General features: G+C 46.0%; 1 protein-coding gene across 3 annotated transcripts in view; it reads right to left on the minus strand.

The window, feature by feature from the left end:
- The window catches only part of CHD9 (chromodomain helicase DNA binding protein 9), a 226,719-nt gene that overhangs the window by 190,396 nt on the left and 19,135 nt on the right, over window positions 1–17,188 (minus strand). The window contains exon 1 of one of the 3 annotated variants that reach the window (XM_087420263.1): window positions 6,867–6,967. The exons of the other annotated variants lie outside the window; for them this stretch is intronic. The gene's annotated coding sequence lies outside the window, so the exon portion shown is untranslated. Of the gene's footprint in view, window positions 1–6,866; window positions 6,968–17,188 lie in introns of those variants that run through there. 3 annotated transcript variants of the gene reach the window in all.

The raw sequence follows: 17,188 nt of genomic DNA on the forward strand, positions 1-17,188 counted from the left end.
TCCTCCTGTTCAATCACCTTACTCTCCTTCCTTGTTAAAACTCAAAGTATCAGATAAACAAACTCACATGGAGGTTTTAATAGTTGATAACTAAATAGAATTTTAGGGATCATGATTAGCTGGTGAAAAGAACATTTGGAGATAGAAAGACCTTGCCCTCACATTATACCACAAAGGAGGAGGTTTACTTACTTTACCTGAAGGGCCACCATTATATCACTTTCCCTCCACCAGGACTTGGTTCAAATGCTGCTTTTTCAATTAGGCTTTCCTTAGCCACCTTAAATTAAAATTGTGACCCTCTCCCCTCCACCCCACACTCCCATTGCATTCCCTGCTTTGTTTTTCTCCATATCACTTAGAACCATATGATACACTATGGTTTACTGATTTATTTTTTCTCTACCTCCACTAGAACATAAGCTTCGTGGAATAAGCATTACTGTCTGTCCACTACCTCCTCAGTGCTGTGGCAGTGCTGGCCCATAGCAGATATCAATACAGCCTTGTTAAAATAAATGAACTTGTCATGCCCAAGCCCCAGGGTGACAATTATTTCAATAGTTAACAGACGCAAAGTAGAACTTGATAACGAGAGTGACTACATATTTTAAAGTTGGAAGGGAGCTCAGAAGTTTTGATGTTGTCTTTCCTTTATTATGTATATATCTTTTGGAACAAACACACACATTTCCTTTCCTAAATATTTTCAAGGATGAGACACACTCTTCTTAAAAAACAATCTAGAATAGATGTAGGGTAGTCCATCTGGGAAGCAGGATGCTACAGTATAACCACACCATATATGTAAGGTGTGGGGTGTGGCATGGTGTGGTGGTGGGGGTGTGTGTGCGCGCGTGTGTGTGTGAGTAATGTGGCAGTTGTATCCTTAACTAGATTATGAACCTTTCTTCTTTTCCTCTGAGCTCACAATGATGGAGTTCAGTTCTTTATCTGAAATGTGTCCTAGTAAATACATGTAATAAGACCTAATTTGAAAAAGCAGCAGAGGATGCTCCTGGCTACTTAAGTCTGCAGCACCGCCTTCCAGCTGTCCTTTGGGAAATACCTGCTAATCGTTTTTTGGTGGTATTTATACCTTTTTACTAGGCTTCTTTGAATTCCTCCAACAGCATACTTGGAAAACTTTGGTTCATTTCCCAAATACAAACATCATGAAGCCTGAACCTCTGGTTCAAGTGTTCTAACCTGGCACCAAGGCCAGAAGACAAATTGACTGATGGATCCCAGACCAGTTTAGATTCACGGTGGCAACGCATGTGCTAGTTGTATTTTTTTTTTTTTTTTGTGAGGAAGATCAGCCCTGAGCTAACATCCATGCCAATCCTCCTCTTTTTGCTGAGGAAGACTGGGCCTGAACTAACATCTATTGCCAATCCTCCTCCTTTTTTTTTTTTTTTCCCTTTTTCTCCCCAAAGCCCCACTAGATAGTTGTATGTCACAGTTGCACATCCTTCTAGTTGCTGTATGTGGGACGCCACCTCAGCATGGCCGGAGAAGCAGTGCGTCGGTGCGCGCCTGGGATCCGAACCCGGGCCGCCAGTAGCGGAACGCATGCACTTACCGCTAAGCCACGGGGCCAGCCCCTGCTATTTGTATTGAATTAACTGGCCAACGTGCTGAGCAGAGCTGGGCACAGAAGAACAGTGAGAAACAGACCATTTCAGCACAAGAAAATAACCTCTTCAGAAAAGTTCTTATCACTGTCGTGACCAGAGACATCACTAGTGAAAATTCTAAGATCCAGATCATGTAAGATTAGCTTACCAACCCCCAGATCAAAGGCGTATAGACTAGAGACAAGGAATGACCTACCTTCTAAGTACCTAAATTTATGAAACTTCCCAGACATAATCTCATAGTAGAACCTCAATTCTGGTCTCTATTAAAAGTTGCAAACTATCCTACAGAATAACATACACAGGGCCGGCCCCGTGGCTTAGCGGTTAAGTGCGTGCGCTCCGATGCAGGCGGCCCGGGTTCGGATCCCGGGCGCGCACAGACGCACTGCTTCTCCGGCCATGCTGAGGCCGCGTCCCACATACAGCAACTAGAAGAATGTGCAACTATGACATACAACTATCGCCTGGGGCTTTAGGGGAAAAAATAAATAAAAATAAAACATTAAAAAAAAAAAAAAAAAAATGAATAACATACACACAAGGTTATTTATGGCAGTACCGTCAGTAATGGCAAAAGTTTGGAAACAACCCAAGGGACCATCTTGGGAGCGTGGTTAACCAAATTATGGAATACCCATACAACAGAATACAATAAAATCATTTTTAAAAAATGAGAACACTCTTTATGAACTAAATTAGAATGATTTCAAATGAGAAAACCAAGATGTGGAATAGCAGAGTATGCTATCATGGCGAAAAAAAGGCAAAACAAGAATACATACATACACCTATATTTTCTTGTATACATATAAAATATCTCTGGAAGGGTACAAAAGAAACTTCTAGAAAAGGGCACTGGATAATGGACAAAGTTTGGGAAAGACTCCTCAACGTATATCCTTTTGAATTTTGAACCAAACAAATGTAATTCCGACTCAAAATAAAATTAATATTTTAAAGAGAAACAAAATTAAATGAGATTTTAAAAATTAAGGTTTTCTTAATTTAGGGGGTATAGAAAAGAGAATTCATTGTGACATTCTTGCACCATTTCTGCAGTTTTCAGATTTTTTTCAAAATAAAAAGATCAATTAAAAATAGAACCTCGGCTCTGGGGTAATGAGTTGGGTGCCTCCAGCTAGAGGCTGTCATGGAAGGAGAAGTGCCAAAGATAATTTGCTTGCTTCAGAGGTATACTTATATTGGCCTGAGAGCTAAGGGCAGAGTGGAAATCCCTTCTTTGCTGCCATCATGAAATGCGGTTCCAACCTTAGCAATGCACTTTCTGACTGTGCCATCAGAATCAGACACAACCTTCTCTAATGGAAAACGGCCAACTTCCCCTTGTGTTGGTTAAATACATGGGGAAAAAAAAATGTCACAATTAACCCTTTTCCTCTATGCTTTGGTGACAGAGCATGTAAGACGCCAAACATGTAGGAAAGGACTTAAATGCAGTGAAAGCTTAGATTTTGGAAAAATTCTCTTGGCCAACCCTTGGGAAGAAGGGCAGCCCCTTGGGGACTCATAGCAAACAAGGTATTTCCTCCGTGTGGGCTTAGCAGGAGTGGATGCAATGAGGTAGTTTATAACGGAGCGATGCTTTAGTGAGAAGGCAAGGAGGTGGAGTGAGAGTCAACATGTTTGTGTTTCAGTCCTGACTCTACGTCCACACTTATCACATGATCTTAATTTTTTAAGCCTGAGTAGCCTCCTCTATAAAATGGAATCATAATCGCTGCCTCACCTATCTTTCTGGGCTGTAGTAAGGACCAAAAGATAAAAATAGATACAAAGCATTTTTAAAACTATAAGGCACTAGAGACAGATGTGACGTTAACAAATACAAGACAAAATACCTTTGGATGTAATTATGACATTTTCAGAGGGGCAAACATGATCTTTAGGATCAGACATATCAGAACATTCTAGTCCTAACCCTTCATCTGCTGTGTGACCCGGGGCAAGTCCCCTAGCCTCTCTGAGGCTTAGTTTCCTCACTGCAAAATAGGATTACTGCTACCTACTTAACAAGGTGGCTGTGAGAATTAAGTAGAGTAACCTATATACAACGCTGGGCACACAGCTCATAAGTAGGAGTTCCCTTCCCATGTACCTTGGGTAATGAATCATGGTCTCAATCAACGGACACTTCATTTAGTGATTTGCTTCATTCATCAAATTCTGTACTGTCTGCTTAATTTTTCTGTAAATATAAAACTGTTCTAAAAAATAAAGTCTATTAATTTAAAAAAATATTTATTGAAGGTGTCGAGTATAGTGATTTAGAAGGATTCTGGAGCCAGACTGCTTGGGTTTGAATCACAGCTCTGGCTCTTACTAGCTGGATGACCTGGGGAAATTTATGTAACAGCTCTGTACTTCAGTTTTCTCATCCATAAGGACTATGTACATTTTTGCTATTAATAAAAAATGATGATAATTATTATTATTAGACATTGTACTCCTGGGAATACAGTGGTGGACAAGATAGTTTAAGCAAAAGCACTCTGAAATCACCAACCATTATCTTAAATGTAGAGAAATTTTTTTTTTTTTTTGGTGAGGAAGATTGGCCCTGAGCTAACATCTGTTGCCAATCTTCTATTTTTTTATATGTGGATTGCTGCCACAGCATGGCTTGATGAGTGGTGTGTAGGTCCATGCCCGGCATCCAAATCTGTGAACCCCCGGCTGCTGAAGCGGAGCATGCTAACTTAAGCACTACACCACCAGGCCAGCCCTGAATGTAGAGAAATTTAGGCCCACAGAGGTTAAGAAATTCCACCAAGGCTGCACAGCTAGTTAGTGAGAGAGGACTAGAAAAGACCAGCCAGGACTAGTGAGAGAATTCCAGATTGCCAGACACTGTTTCTCCACTGCCGCATGCTGTGCAACCAGATTCAAACCTGGGAACTGAAGAGCCCCGGAGGTACCAGAGCAGATTCTGGAAGGCAACTGGAATTGGCCCAATAATTCTGCACATTCCTAACCTCCACCCTCTTTTTACATCCCATTCCTTATGGTGTTGTTCTTGCCTGGCCTCCGTGTGGATCTCCCTGCAGATTTTAGATTAGGAGCTCATGGTGGAGACAACATGGAAATGCCACATCCTCCACCCCACTTGCATTTCTTTTGTGCTTACGAATCATAAACAAGAACAAGGGTTGGGTCTCTCAGAGACCAACTTTAAAGGGGCAGATCCAGGTTTGGTGGGGCCTGAGGAGTATCCAGTACTGGAGGCTGTCTTCAGGAAAGGAATACATGAATCAAAAATTAGGTACCAGGCCTTCGAAGGGACTCCTGCAAGTGAAGGGCCCTGAGGCTTAAGCATAATTAGCTTTCTGGTAAATCCAGCTCTGCTCCTCTGGGTACCTAACTTCCTTCCTCACTCCTCCCTTCCTTCTTCCCTTCTTTCCTTCTATGTGTCTCATGTGCACCTATCCTGCCACCTAGCACCCACTGGGCACCAGGCATTAATTTCATAAGTTTACAATCTGATTAAAAAATTGGACTTTACTCCAATCTGCAGACTTTTATCCAAATTATGATAAATGCACAGCTTTTCTTGATATAAAAGAATAAAACGATGTACAACTAACCTGTGGGTGGTGTGTAAACATGCTACGTGGGGCTGCGTGCTAGACTTGGTAGACCATAATGTAGCCAGAGGCACAGTTTTTTATTGACATTTGTAAACACACCCAGAGGCAGGCTCTTCTATGTTTGGGATATGCAACAAATAAAATAATCCTCTCAGATGGGAGTGGGCATTGATTTAACAACTAGAAATAAGAATGTCATATCGTTATGCATAATTATATATAATTAACACAATATTTTTACACATATCATCTGATCTAATGCTCGCACCATCTGATGTCGTGTGGTTTTACTAAAATCGCCATATGACAGATTGGAGACTGAGGCCTATAGTGACTTGCCAGGGTCACAGAGCTGCTAACTGGTAAAGCCAGGCTTTGAAGAATGACTCCAAGTTCAGTGGCCTTTCTAATTCAACAGGAACTGTGATCTTCGGTTAATATCGCTTTTTACAAGCTTGACGCCAAGGATGAGGCTTAAAGGTCGATTCCGAACACTTCCCTTTTAATTCCCTTTCCCACAGCACCCCCGTTAGCCTCACATCCAGGACACGCAGACTGCACAGGCAGCCACTGCACAAAGAACCCATAGACAGAATGAGTAGAGGCCATTTTGTGGATAACTTTGGGGCTGGAACTTGTTCCTTATAGGGGGAGGTTTTCTCGGCTGGGATTATCCAGATGAGTCATCTAGGTTTATCCCAGCATTTGCATAGTTTTCCCCTCTCCCCTTCCCGTGGGCAGCAATATCACCCAACCCCAGAGCTGGGATCCCATCTGTCCTTCACTGCTCGTCCCCAGAAGCCTGCTCCGTCGGTCGGGGCCTGGCATGGAGCCACTGAGCCCAGAGCGGGAGGGGAGGAAGCGTGTGTCTCCCAGTGGCTGTCAGCTTTCCCAGCGGACTCCACTCACCATCCCCCCCTCCCTTGCCCGGTACACGCCAGCCTCCTAACTTTCCATTTTCAGGCCTGTTTGGCGGTGGTTCTCCGGTGGTTCCCGTTCTTGGAGGGGGAGCACTCCCTCCCACTGCCCGGGGCGCCTGTCTGCAGCCTGGGGCCGCCAGCAGTCACCCGGGCACCACGCCTGCTGGCCTGGCGGGCCCTCTCTCAGGACAATTAGAATCGGCTGTAATGGAGAGTTCAGAATATGGGTCAAGGTGCTCTCAGAAGGGCCCAGGGGAGGATCACCTGACCAGGAGGTGGGTGACTCAGCGAGAAGGGAAGGGGTGGGAGCCGGAATCTCCTGGCCCGCAGGAGGAGGTCAAGTTGTCCCCGTCTGGCTGACTGTCAGGGGAGGAGGAAGAAGCCGCTGGAGACAGAAGGAAGGATAAAATGACCTCTGGTGACCTCTCTAAGGTGGAATCCAAATCCAGCTGTCACCCTCCTGCAGCTGAAGCCACGTCCAGGTCAAACTGCCTCTGTGTCTGTAAAGACCTAATTAGCAGCCTCCCCTGCCAGCGTGGGAAATCAGATGAACAGAGAACGCTCATCACTCCAGACTCCATCGACCCAGGCCCCCTAAAAGAAACCGATGCCGCTGGTACATCATACAAAGGCAGCCATCCCTCGTCGAGGCAATTCGGTTTTTCCCCCAATTAATTTTGAATACGAAAATTACTAACCCCTTTTATTTTACATCTCCACACGGCAGGCGCCTCCTTTCAAGGGTGCGGCAATGGCTGCGGTTGCTGGAACAGCAGCTGCTCTGTCTGAGCCTCACTTCCTCTGACTCCAGCTGCAGGTTCCTCCGGGCCAAGCAGGGAGTTTCCTCATTCTCGGGCTTTCGGCTTTGCTAGCCGGCCACCCTCACCTCCCACCCCCCAGCTGCTCACCACCCTCTGTGGGTAGCGCTGCTGGGACTCCCTGGTTCCGTGAGTCAGAGCCAGGCTGGAGACAGACAGCAGTCTTCCTTTATTAAATCAGCCTCCTGCCCTGCACACCACAGAGCGAAGCTATAATTACTCATTTGGCTCAGCTCTGAGAACTGAGCCACAGCCGCTTGCCTAGGAGGGATGGCTCCCGACTCCTGCGTTTATCTTGTGCACCCCGGTTTGGAAATAAGAATAACAGCCAGGGGTTCGGGCCTGTTACACATATGTCAGATGTTTTGCATACGTAATAGAGTGCACTGGACCTGGACACCAAGGCAGATGGCTAAAAAAATTGCTATTATTAAAGCTGCCGGGAATTTTTTGTTTTGCTTTTTAATGCCTCCTGCCTCATTGCCAGTCTTATCTGAGGCAGGCTGCTCATTGTTGATGTTGTTGGTTTTTAAGAGATAAAGGAAAAGGCAACAAGACATTGTTTTGGATCTCCAGGACTGTTTTATCCTTTCGGCATATAGATACAAAACCTCAGGCCTCCCAGGCCTCCAGAAATGTTTGAAACCTGCAAAAAAATTTGGCTCCAAAACGAAAAATAAAACCACAGAATCAAAATAATACAGTCAATCTTCATTAACTGTTCAATTTAGTATTCACTGGTTTGTTCACTCATTCATTCATTCATTCCTGGAAGCGTACATTTATTCCATTCATTCAACAAATATATGTGGAGCTGCTTCTTTGTGCCAGGCAAGATTTTAGGCACGAGGGATACATAAGTCCTAAACCAATTAAAGATACAGATGGAACTAAGCAGACAAATACTCCTGCCCTTGTGAGTCAACAACAGGCACAATAATAAGTAAATTATGTGGTATGTTAGAGATAATAAGTGTGATTGATAAGAGAAAAAAATAGAGCAGGGTTAGGGGAATTGTTGGTTAACGAAGAATTCGTAAACATCTTGTGACATTTGAGAACAATTTGTAGGTTAGATCTCTCTCCCAGTGAGAGTTCTCAAGTCTGCACGATTGCTGAGAAATTATAACCAATCATAAATGAAATGAGTTACATTTGACTAGAGCAAAATTATAAAAATCTTTAAGCTTTGTTTATAACCAGAATGTGGGTACATTTTAAATACATTTGATAAGAGATATAAACTAAAAGTGCCATGGCATCTGTCCCCGCCTCTGGTTATGGGTAGGTAAAGGCACTTCATTCAAGCATTTATTAGACATTTATAGTGGTTAATGGCTTGGGGGTCAGATGCCAGGGTTCAGATCTCGGCTCCATCACTTACTACTTGTATGATTCTGGGAAAGATACTTAATTTCAGTTCCCCATCTTTTATATGGGAGTAATAAAGAACCTACCTTATAGGGTTTCTGGTAAGCACTCAATAAATGTTGTCTGTTATTGTCGTTGTGACAATGATGACAATGATGACAATGACCCAGGTACTGTGTTGGGTATTGGGGACCCAGAGTTGAACAAGATAAGACATGGTCCCAATGGAGAGGGGCTTTGCAAGCATGCTGAGCTTCATATCCTCGCAGCCCCCTTGCAGGGTGATCCCCACTACACCACTGACCACTGTAAACCATATTGGATAGCCAAGAAAAAGGAACAGCCCACAATGAGACACCATTTAATAACATTTCAGTTGGAAGAAATTAAGAAGTCTGATAATGCCAAGTGTTGGAGAGGATGTGGATCAACAGGAGTTCATTGTTGGTGGGATTTTAAATTGGTGCCTTCACATTGTTTTCCAGGAGACATGTGCAAGAATGTTCAGCTCAGCACATTCAAAGTAGTGGAAAGCTGGTAACAACTCAAATGTTCATTGACAGGAGAATAAATAAATACATGTGGAACTTAACAGAAAGGACTATAATAGTGAAAACAAGTGGACCATAGCCCTATGCTGTAGGATGGATGAATTTTAGCAATATTATTATGAGAAAAAAGTATATTCCAGAAGGCTACACACAGGATATTCTCATAAGCAAAGTAAAAACAACAAAATCTAAACAATATGCCTTTTAGAAAAATATATTAAATAAAATTGTTTTTTTAGAAAAGCAAAGGAATGGTAAATTCAAGATTCAGCATGGAGTGAGGGAGGCAAAGTGATGGGAAGGGCAGGCCCACACGGGAAGAGCTGGGTGGTGGGTTCACAGGTGTTTACTATATTGTAAACAAATATGTAAGTAAACATAGATAATAAGTAAGCAGACACATGTTGTGCAAGGTTGAACTGAAGACCAAAGAATGTCACGAATCAAAGATTATGAGGGGGCCGGCCCCGTGGCGTAGTGGTTAAGTGCGTGCACTCTGCTGCGGTGGCCTAGGGTTTGGATCCTGGGTGCGCACCAGCGCACCACTCATCAAGCCATGCTGTGGCGGCATCCCATGTAAAGTGGAGGAAGGTGGGCATGGATGTTAGCCCAGGGCCAGTCTTCCTCAGCAAAAAGAGGAGGATTGGCATGGATGTTAGCTCAGGGCTGATTGTCCTCACAAAAAAAAAAAAAAAAAAAAGAAACAGATTGTGAATAATCCTGTGTACTTGGATTCAATGAAAAAGAAACAAAACTCTACTCTTGGGACCGGTATGGAGGACATGTTGGAAGAGTGTGGGCCTGTCAAGAGCGAGGGTTGGGAAAGGACCCTGAAGAAGGGCAGGGATGTGTGTGTTTCCAGGAGGATCAGGCAGAGCTGACCCTGGAAGTGGAGACACCTTCATCAGGCACGTGCTACTGTGCAGGTTCAGAACTGTCACCTGCAGTCGTCAGAGGGTAGGGGTGAGTTGTCACTGTGATGGGACTGGAGAAATTCCCCTGGCAGAGTCTTGTGCAGGTCATGGGTCTCCCTGTGTGGTGGCTGGCCCTCAGTGCCCTCTCCCTGGGGTCTTTGCCAGGCCGGCCCCTGCCACTTCCTCCAGGACAGACTTCCAGTTCCTGTGTGTGGTGCTCTCAGACAGGACAGGCCCTGCCCCGCTCAGCCCTGCTGGGGAGGGTGGGAGGCGGATGCGGGGTGTGTGCAGAGAACCCCGTTCCAGCAGGCGTTCCAGGCACCACCCCAAGAAGACACAGTTTGATCACTGAGCCCACAGTCCTAGCCATCCTGTCTCCTGCTCTCTGGGGAGCCCAGGGGAAGTGCTCTCAGACAGCTGAGCTGCCTGCTGTCATGGCCAGGCCCCACAGGGCCACAGGCTGGAGCAAGTATTTTTTCATTGAAAAAGTCTCGAGGCCCCCAAGGCCGGCACCAGGCAGAGGAACACTTGGTTAAACCCAGGTGATTGACTGAATTCATGGACAGAACTGGGACTCTCCAAGGCACACAAAGGGTGGTCCTGCCTCTCTTTTGTGCTCCTGCTGGTGGGGTCAGGGCTTTCAGGGCTCTGGGAGCTGCTTACATGCCCTCCACACCCACGCCCCAGGACAACAACTGGTGCCTCCGGAAACCGGACTCAGAAAGACCCCAGATCAGGCTGTAGCTGGGCAGTTTCTAGCTACTGCAGTAGCTTAACTCTCTAAACCTCAGCTTTCTATCTATACAATGGGGACAATCACAGTGCCTCTGCCTGACTTAAGGGCACTGGTGATGACATAATTGGGAACGAAGTGCTTATCACACAGCAAGGTGCATACATTCGTGCTAAAATATAAGCCCACTGAGGGCAGGAACCATGTCTGACTCCTTTACCACTGTACTCCCAGGATCAAAGACAGAATCTGGCACATAGGAGGTGCTCAATAAAAATACTTCTTGAATGAATGAACTGGAATATTACAGACGAGAGTAAAAATGATAATGATGATAATCATTACTAACATTAACTGTATCTTGACTATGTGTCAGGCACAGAGCTAAAGGCTTTAATAGATAAGTCCATTTACGCTTCACAAAAAACCGACAAAGGAGTACTAGTATTATTCCCATTCTGCAGGTGCGTTAATGTGATTCAGGGAAGTTAGTGATTTTCCCAAGGCCACACAGCTAGCAGAAGAGGTTGTGACCCAAGTGATGTGAATTAGTGGGTTCAGAGAGGCTCGCCACCCGAAAGTAGAGCAGAGGCTGAGAGCCACAGTGAGGGTCACTGGATTTTGACACCCTTTTCACTCTTCGTGACTCCAACATTAAAGTGCAGTTAACTCTGGAAGACAGTTAAACCTAAATTTCTAATCAGGGAACAATCTGATTTATCTGTTTGCTTCCTAAGTGTGAACAGTAGGGCTCTTTCGCAGGGATGGAATTCGGGGTGGGGGAATGCCTGGGTGAATGGGGGTTACACATGGCAGAAAAGGGGTGCTAGGAAGGGGGCTGAGAAAGCATCCAAGATGCATGTTGGCTGTTTTGTTGCGAAGCGGCCTAGACTTCAGGAGGGCAAACGGTGTTTGGACCCCCAAATTGCCTTTATGGGGCGGCTGTTACGGAGCAGCCGAAGGACTCTGGAAAGTAACAAGCTATCCAAGACGACAACAAGAAGGTTCTCTCAGAGAGGGGTAGCAGTATTGGGGAGTTATCCAAGGGGACTTTTACGTTTGAATTTTTTATAAGAATATATTCACATATTACTTGTGCAGTTAAAAACATATTTAAATAAATAAAAAACAAAGTGAGGCAGGGGTAGAGGAAGGTTGAGAAAAGGTCACCGGTTGAACTCGCCAAAGCAACACAGCCTCCAAGACCGCACAGCTTGGGCCAGGCTGCAGCTCTCCAGGGCGTGGCTGATTTACGGGAGATGAACGGCAGCCCCCAGCCTTCCCAGGGCACGACGGCCAATGAGCCTGATCCACAGCTGGGGGGGATGTACTTGCCTTTGCAGTTGGCAGCATTGCCCTGCCTCCAAACCTTCCTCATGAGAGACTCATTATGCAGTTTGGTCACATGCCCTATGCATTTTAATGAATGAGTCAGGGGACAGACTCAATTTGAAAGAGGAATCACAGCTCTCAGGCTGGGTGAAGGGCTCTCAAGGGATGCTCTTGCAGCTTGGATAGTACAAGAAAAGGAAAGAAGGAAGCTATTTCCATTTAGAAAAAGGAAAGGAAGGTCTGAAGAAGGAAGGTCAAGAGGAAGGAAGGAGGAAGGGAAGTAAGAAGGGAGAGAGAGAGGGAGGAGGTAAGGAGGGAAGGAAGAGGGGAAAGGAAAGGAGAGAAAGAGGCAGAAAGAACAGCTTAGAGTTCAGAAAACAGTCCTGGACTAGATACTGCCCTCCAGACCTCCCTTGCTCCCTTACCCTCCACTTATTCACTCACAACATTCGGTGCTTTTTAAGTGCCAGGCAGGCACCACACTAGACATGGGAGCTACAAAACAAATGAGACAGTCCTGGCCCAAAAGGAGTTTGCATAAAACCAGATCAGTTTGATCACACCAGAGTAACTATAATAGTGGTCTAATTTGGGAGGTGGGGTGGGCCAAAGAGGGTGGTGTTCACTCCCTCCCTGTGAGTGCACCCACAGGAAGGTGGGAGATCCCCCCTGCTGGTCAAGGCTACCATGGCTTAAGCACGTCCCACGTGCCAGACATGGCACGTGAGTGTTTCACAGTTAGTATCTCATTGAATCCTGGCTATAATCCCATGAGGCCGATCTTGTTTCTGTCACATTTTTTACAGATGAGGAAACTGAAGCAGAGAGAGCAGCTTGCCCAAGGTCACCCAGGGATTTGAACTCAGGTCTGCCTGACTCCAGAGCTCTTGGCAGCTCGGTTCGGTGCTGTCAGCCAACTGCTGGATGGGGAATGCTGGGGAAGGCCTTTCCCTTCCCAGGCTTCCTTCCAAGAACACTCTGAACCCCCAGGAGGAAGAGGTTGGTGTGAATCCAGATGTAGTCAGCGCCAACCAGCCTGGGAGCGGATCTGAAACCTCACTGAGCAGGGCTGTGTGAGACCGAGAGCCCAAGGGCAGCGGGGAGAGGAAGGAAGCCCAGCCTCCCCGCGGTCAGTTGGGGCGGTGTGCCTGTTCCCAGCCTCCACACCACAAAACACAGGGCAGCAGATGCTTAGCAAATGGTTGTGTGTGGGAGTGAGACTTACCCTTAGATGGCTGTTGGGCAGGCAGTGTCACCAAATTACTCAACAAAGCCACCTCGGCTTTGAACTCTGAGCCAGGCTCTGCTGGAACAGGGCATGGGGGGCGGCACTCACTACCGTGAAGAGGATGTCTGCCATCCCCCTGCCCCCCAAGTGGGAGAACACAGCCTGGAAAGAAGCCAAGAACTGAAAAGCCACTGCACACCCACAGTCTCATGAATTTTTACAGCTGGAGAGAAAGAATGATACACAAACACAGCAGGACTCGGTGGCCCTGGGCTTCGTGCTGGAGAAAAAAGCAAAGCCACCTGCCATGAACCTGGACTGTACACAGACAGACACAGCCAGCTTTTACTGAGTGATTACTACATGCCAGGGCTGTCGCACACATCATCCCTTTCAATCCCCACTGCCTCCTTGGGAGGGAGGTACTGTTCATATGCCCATTTTACCCAAGAAGAGACTGATGCCCAGAGATTTATAACTTGCCAAGGGCACATGTTTTCCCTGCTTCTGGTTTCCATGAAGAGGGATTTTCCCCAAACACACTTTTTATCTTTACTCTCACTGCCCGTGGCAATGGAATAATTTATCTGATTAGAAAACTGGGGAAGGCTATTTGCAGTGATCTGCCCTGCTCCATCCTCTTCCAGGCTCAGTGAGGAAGCCAATTTTGTTCTCACACTAAGCTACCTCCTCCACGCTAGCTTTAGGGATCATAAGGTGGCACTTTGGCTCTCTGCCACTCCTTTGTCTTTCTGTTCAATGTGTTCAGAACCTGGATGTGGAAGAGCGGTGCTGTTTTTTGGAAGGCTCTTTGCAGATCCCAACAATACTTAGGAGGATGCTGAGAGCTCTGGCCTAACCACCCCCATCTGACCAGAAGATTCTGCTCTCCCTCTACATCTCGGCAAAGGACATTCTTGGCTCCAGACCGATTTCCCTTGGGAGAAGTCAGCCCTGCAATTAGCACTGCCTCCTCCCCCGACCTCCCTTTTTTTTGGACCAGGATTTTTTTCTGGGACAAGGAAAACTAAGTCCTGTACCCAGCTTCTTGGTGTGAAGGGAATCATTCATAAGAGGGTGTTCCTGGGGTGGCAGTGTCTTGGTCTATGTACCAGCTCTTTCCTTGCCACCTGCCAGGGCACCCACAATGGGTACTTGACCCACCCAGACTGCTGCCAGTCTAGACTGCTTACTCCAGAACAAACCCAGGCAGCTGATCCAGACCCCATGTCAGGCCCTCACTAACCCATACACTGCATATGCCATTTCCAGTTCCAGTGGATCTGCCAGGGAATTCAGAGCCAGTTATGTCTCTGTGGGACTATAGGCCAAGTCCATACTACCTTGCTGTGTGACTGCAGGCAAAGTCTTTACCTGCTCTGTGCTTTGATTTCCTCATCTGTAAAATGGGAAGATAATCCCTATACTCCTGTCTGTCTCACAGGACTGCTATGAGATCAAATATGCAGAAAATATTTAAAAAGGAATAAAAAATGCTCCATAAGATAGAAGGGAATCACCGCTTTATGAGCTTTGATAATGCACCCAAATACTTACCAAGCATTATAGTTAGCATCTTCAGTTTTGTCACCAGTCCTGATCCACCTTCATTTTGGTAACCACGCCCAACCCGCCCTGCAATTTCCCTCTAAGGAACCAGCCCTTCCCCCACCCTCTCAGTCCATGTAGATCCAGTGACACTCCCTAAGCAAATAAGTGCATCTCATTCTCCTTGACCTCAGTGATTGCTTCAGGGATGGTCATGTGACCCAATCAGAGTCAATGAGACTTCTGCTAGGACTTTTAGAAAAAAGATTCTCTTTGGGGATTCTGAAAGGATACAGGGGCTAAAACTGATGCTGTCATTTTATTACCACATTAACCCAAAACTGAAGTTAAAACACAAAAGATGGGGCCAAGAAGTAGAGAGAAACCAAGTCCTGATTTTGACATTTGAACCCTGAACCCAGCCATGTCCACCTGTGAGACTGTGATTTATAATAAGAAATATATATATTTGGTCTTCATCCAGGGTTCCTGGCTCACAGCTCCTAAAACCCTTGGAATTTCCTAAGTGATGAGAGCAATAAAGGTGTCTTTTGTTATATTAATGAGGTGACTTTTGGAAAGCACTTAAGGATGACGGCACTTAAGGATGGCGGCTGGTTGCCAGAAGAACCAATCATGTGTTTGGAGGGTTGGAACTTTCAGTCCCAGCCCCCTGACCTCCAGGGACGGGAGAGGGGCTGGAGATTGAGTTCAATCCTTAATGGGCAATGATTTAATCAATCATGCCTATATTATGAATCCTCCATAAAAGCCCAAAAGGACTAGGTTTGGCGAGCTTCTGGGTGAGTGAACATGTGATTTGGGGAGAGTGGTGTGCTCAGAGAGAGCATGGAAGCTCTGTGCCCTTTCCCCAAACCTTGCCCCATGCATCTCTCCCATTTGGCTGTTCCTGAGTTATATCCTTTCACAATAAACTGGTAATGTGGTAACTTGAGTTTCTGTGAGCTGCTCTAGCAAATTAATCGAACTCAAGAAAGAGGTCGAAGGAACCTCTGATTTATAGCTGATTGGTCAGAAGTACAGGTGACAACTGGGATTTGCATTTGACATCTGAAGTGGGGGAGGGGGCAGTCTTGTAGGGCTGAGCCCTTAACCTGTGGGATCTGACGCTATCTTTAGGTAGATAGTGTCAGAATTGAGTTGAATTGTAGGACACCCAGCTGGTGTCTCAGAGAATTTCTTGGTGGTGTGGGGAACCCCCCTCCCACATGTTGGAAATTGGGTGCAGAACCCTCTTTCCACCCCTGGACTTCTCAGCTTAAGGTGAGCCCCAAAATTCTTTTTCTTGGCCAAAGGTATCTTGGGTTGGATTTTCTGTCCCTTGTTACCAAGAGAATCCTAATGGATACAGAATTATCTCATTTAATCTTTTCAACAACTCTGAGTTAAGTATTATAACTACTGTAACCCCCCTTTGCAGAAGAGAAACTGAGGCACAGAGAAGCTATGAGATGTAAGGAGTGGAGGCAGGATTTGAGCCAGGTCTCCTGGTCTCTGCAGCCTGCATTCTACCCATTCCACAAGGACTTGAGCATAGACCTGAGTCTCATCCTCATAGCTCCATCACATACTCCAGCCAGTAGTGCATGTGCTCAGAGAGGAGAGCCCTGATTCTCCTGCAGCCAGTGCTTGACGGAGGACACTGTTCATTGCTGTTCTCTGTCCCATGTGCCCTCTTTCCGGAAGGAAAACACCAATAGGAGAAGGAGCTCTGTCAATTCCTGTAGGGCTTATGCTTGATGTCAAGGGCCTGGAGGGCTCGAAATGGCCCAATATCTTCTCCTCCTTCCAGGGGTTGATGCTTCAGTCCCCTTTAGAGCCCACTCTTTCCTGTGAAGATACTGGATGCAAACATCTCAGGCCTCCCAGGGCTTACAGCCTGAGCTGCTATCAGTCATGACGGTTTGGTGGGAATAATGGCTTTGAGAGGGATTAGGGCACCAGGTGTATGGTGGAGATGGGAGGTATGGTACTCTGGAAGGGGAAAAGGGTACTACAGAAAGGGACATCTGAGGATTGGGTACATTTTGGTTGGTTGAGGGAGCAAGTCAGCCATAAGTTCGATAATGGGATAAAATAATACAACATCTGGGATTTGCTTCAAAATAATATGGGGATGGGGAAAGTGGGTGGAGATATAGAGGAGATAAGATTGGCCACGAGTTGATCATTACTGAAGCTAAGTTATGGGTGCGTGAGGGTTTATTCTGTCTACATGAGCATATGTTTGAAATTTTCCATAGTAATTTTTTAAAGTATAATGAATGATTACAAAAACATGTTTTGTGCTTTATTCTTTGCAGAGCCCTTTACGCATATCTTATATGCACCTCACAAATGATTTTTTTCCCATTTTAAAGATGGTAAAACTGAAGCTCGGAAAGGCTAAGTCATATATGCAGGGTGGAACTGAGGGTTGAATCCAGGCCTTGCATCTCCTGCATTCCAAGGTTGGCCTGGAGCAGGGGGCCGCAGGGTGATAGCCCCTGCTTGACGGGAGCTCA

Source organism: Ceratotherium simum, chromosome 30 (assembly GCF_057802395.1).
Source record: "Ceratotherium simum simum isolate JZ-2026a chromosome 30, ASM5780239v1, whole genome shotgun sequence".
Taxonomy (NCBI): Eukaryota; Metazoa; Chordata; class Mammalia; order Perissodactyla; family Rhinocerotidae; genus Ceratotherium; species Ceratotherium simum.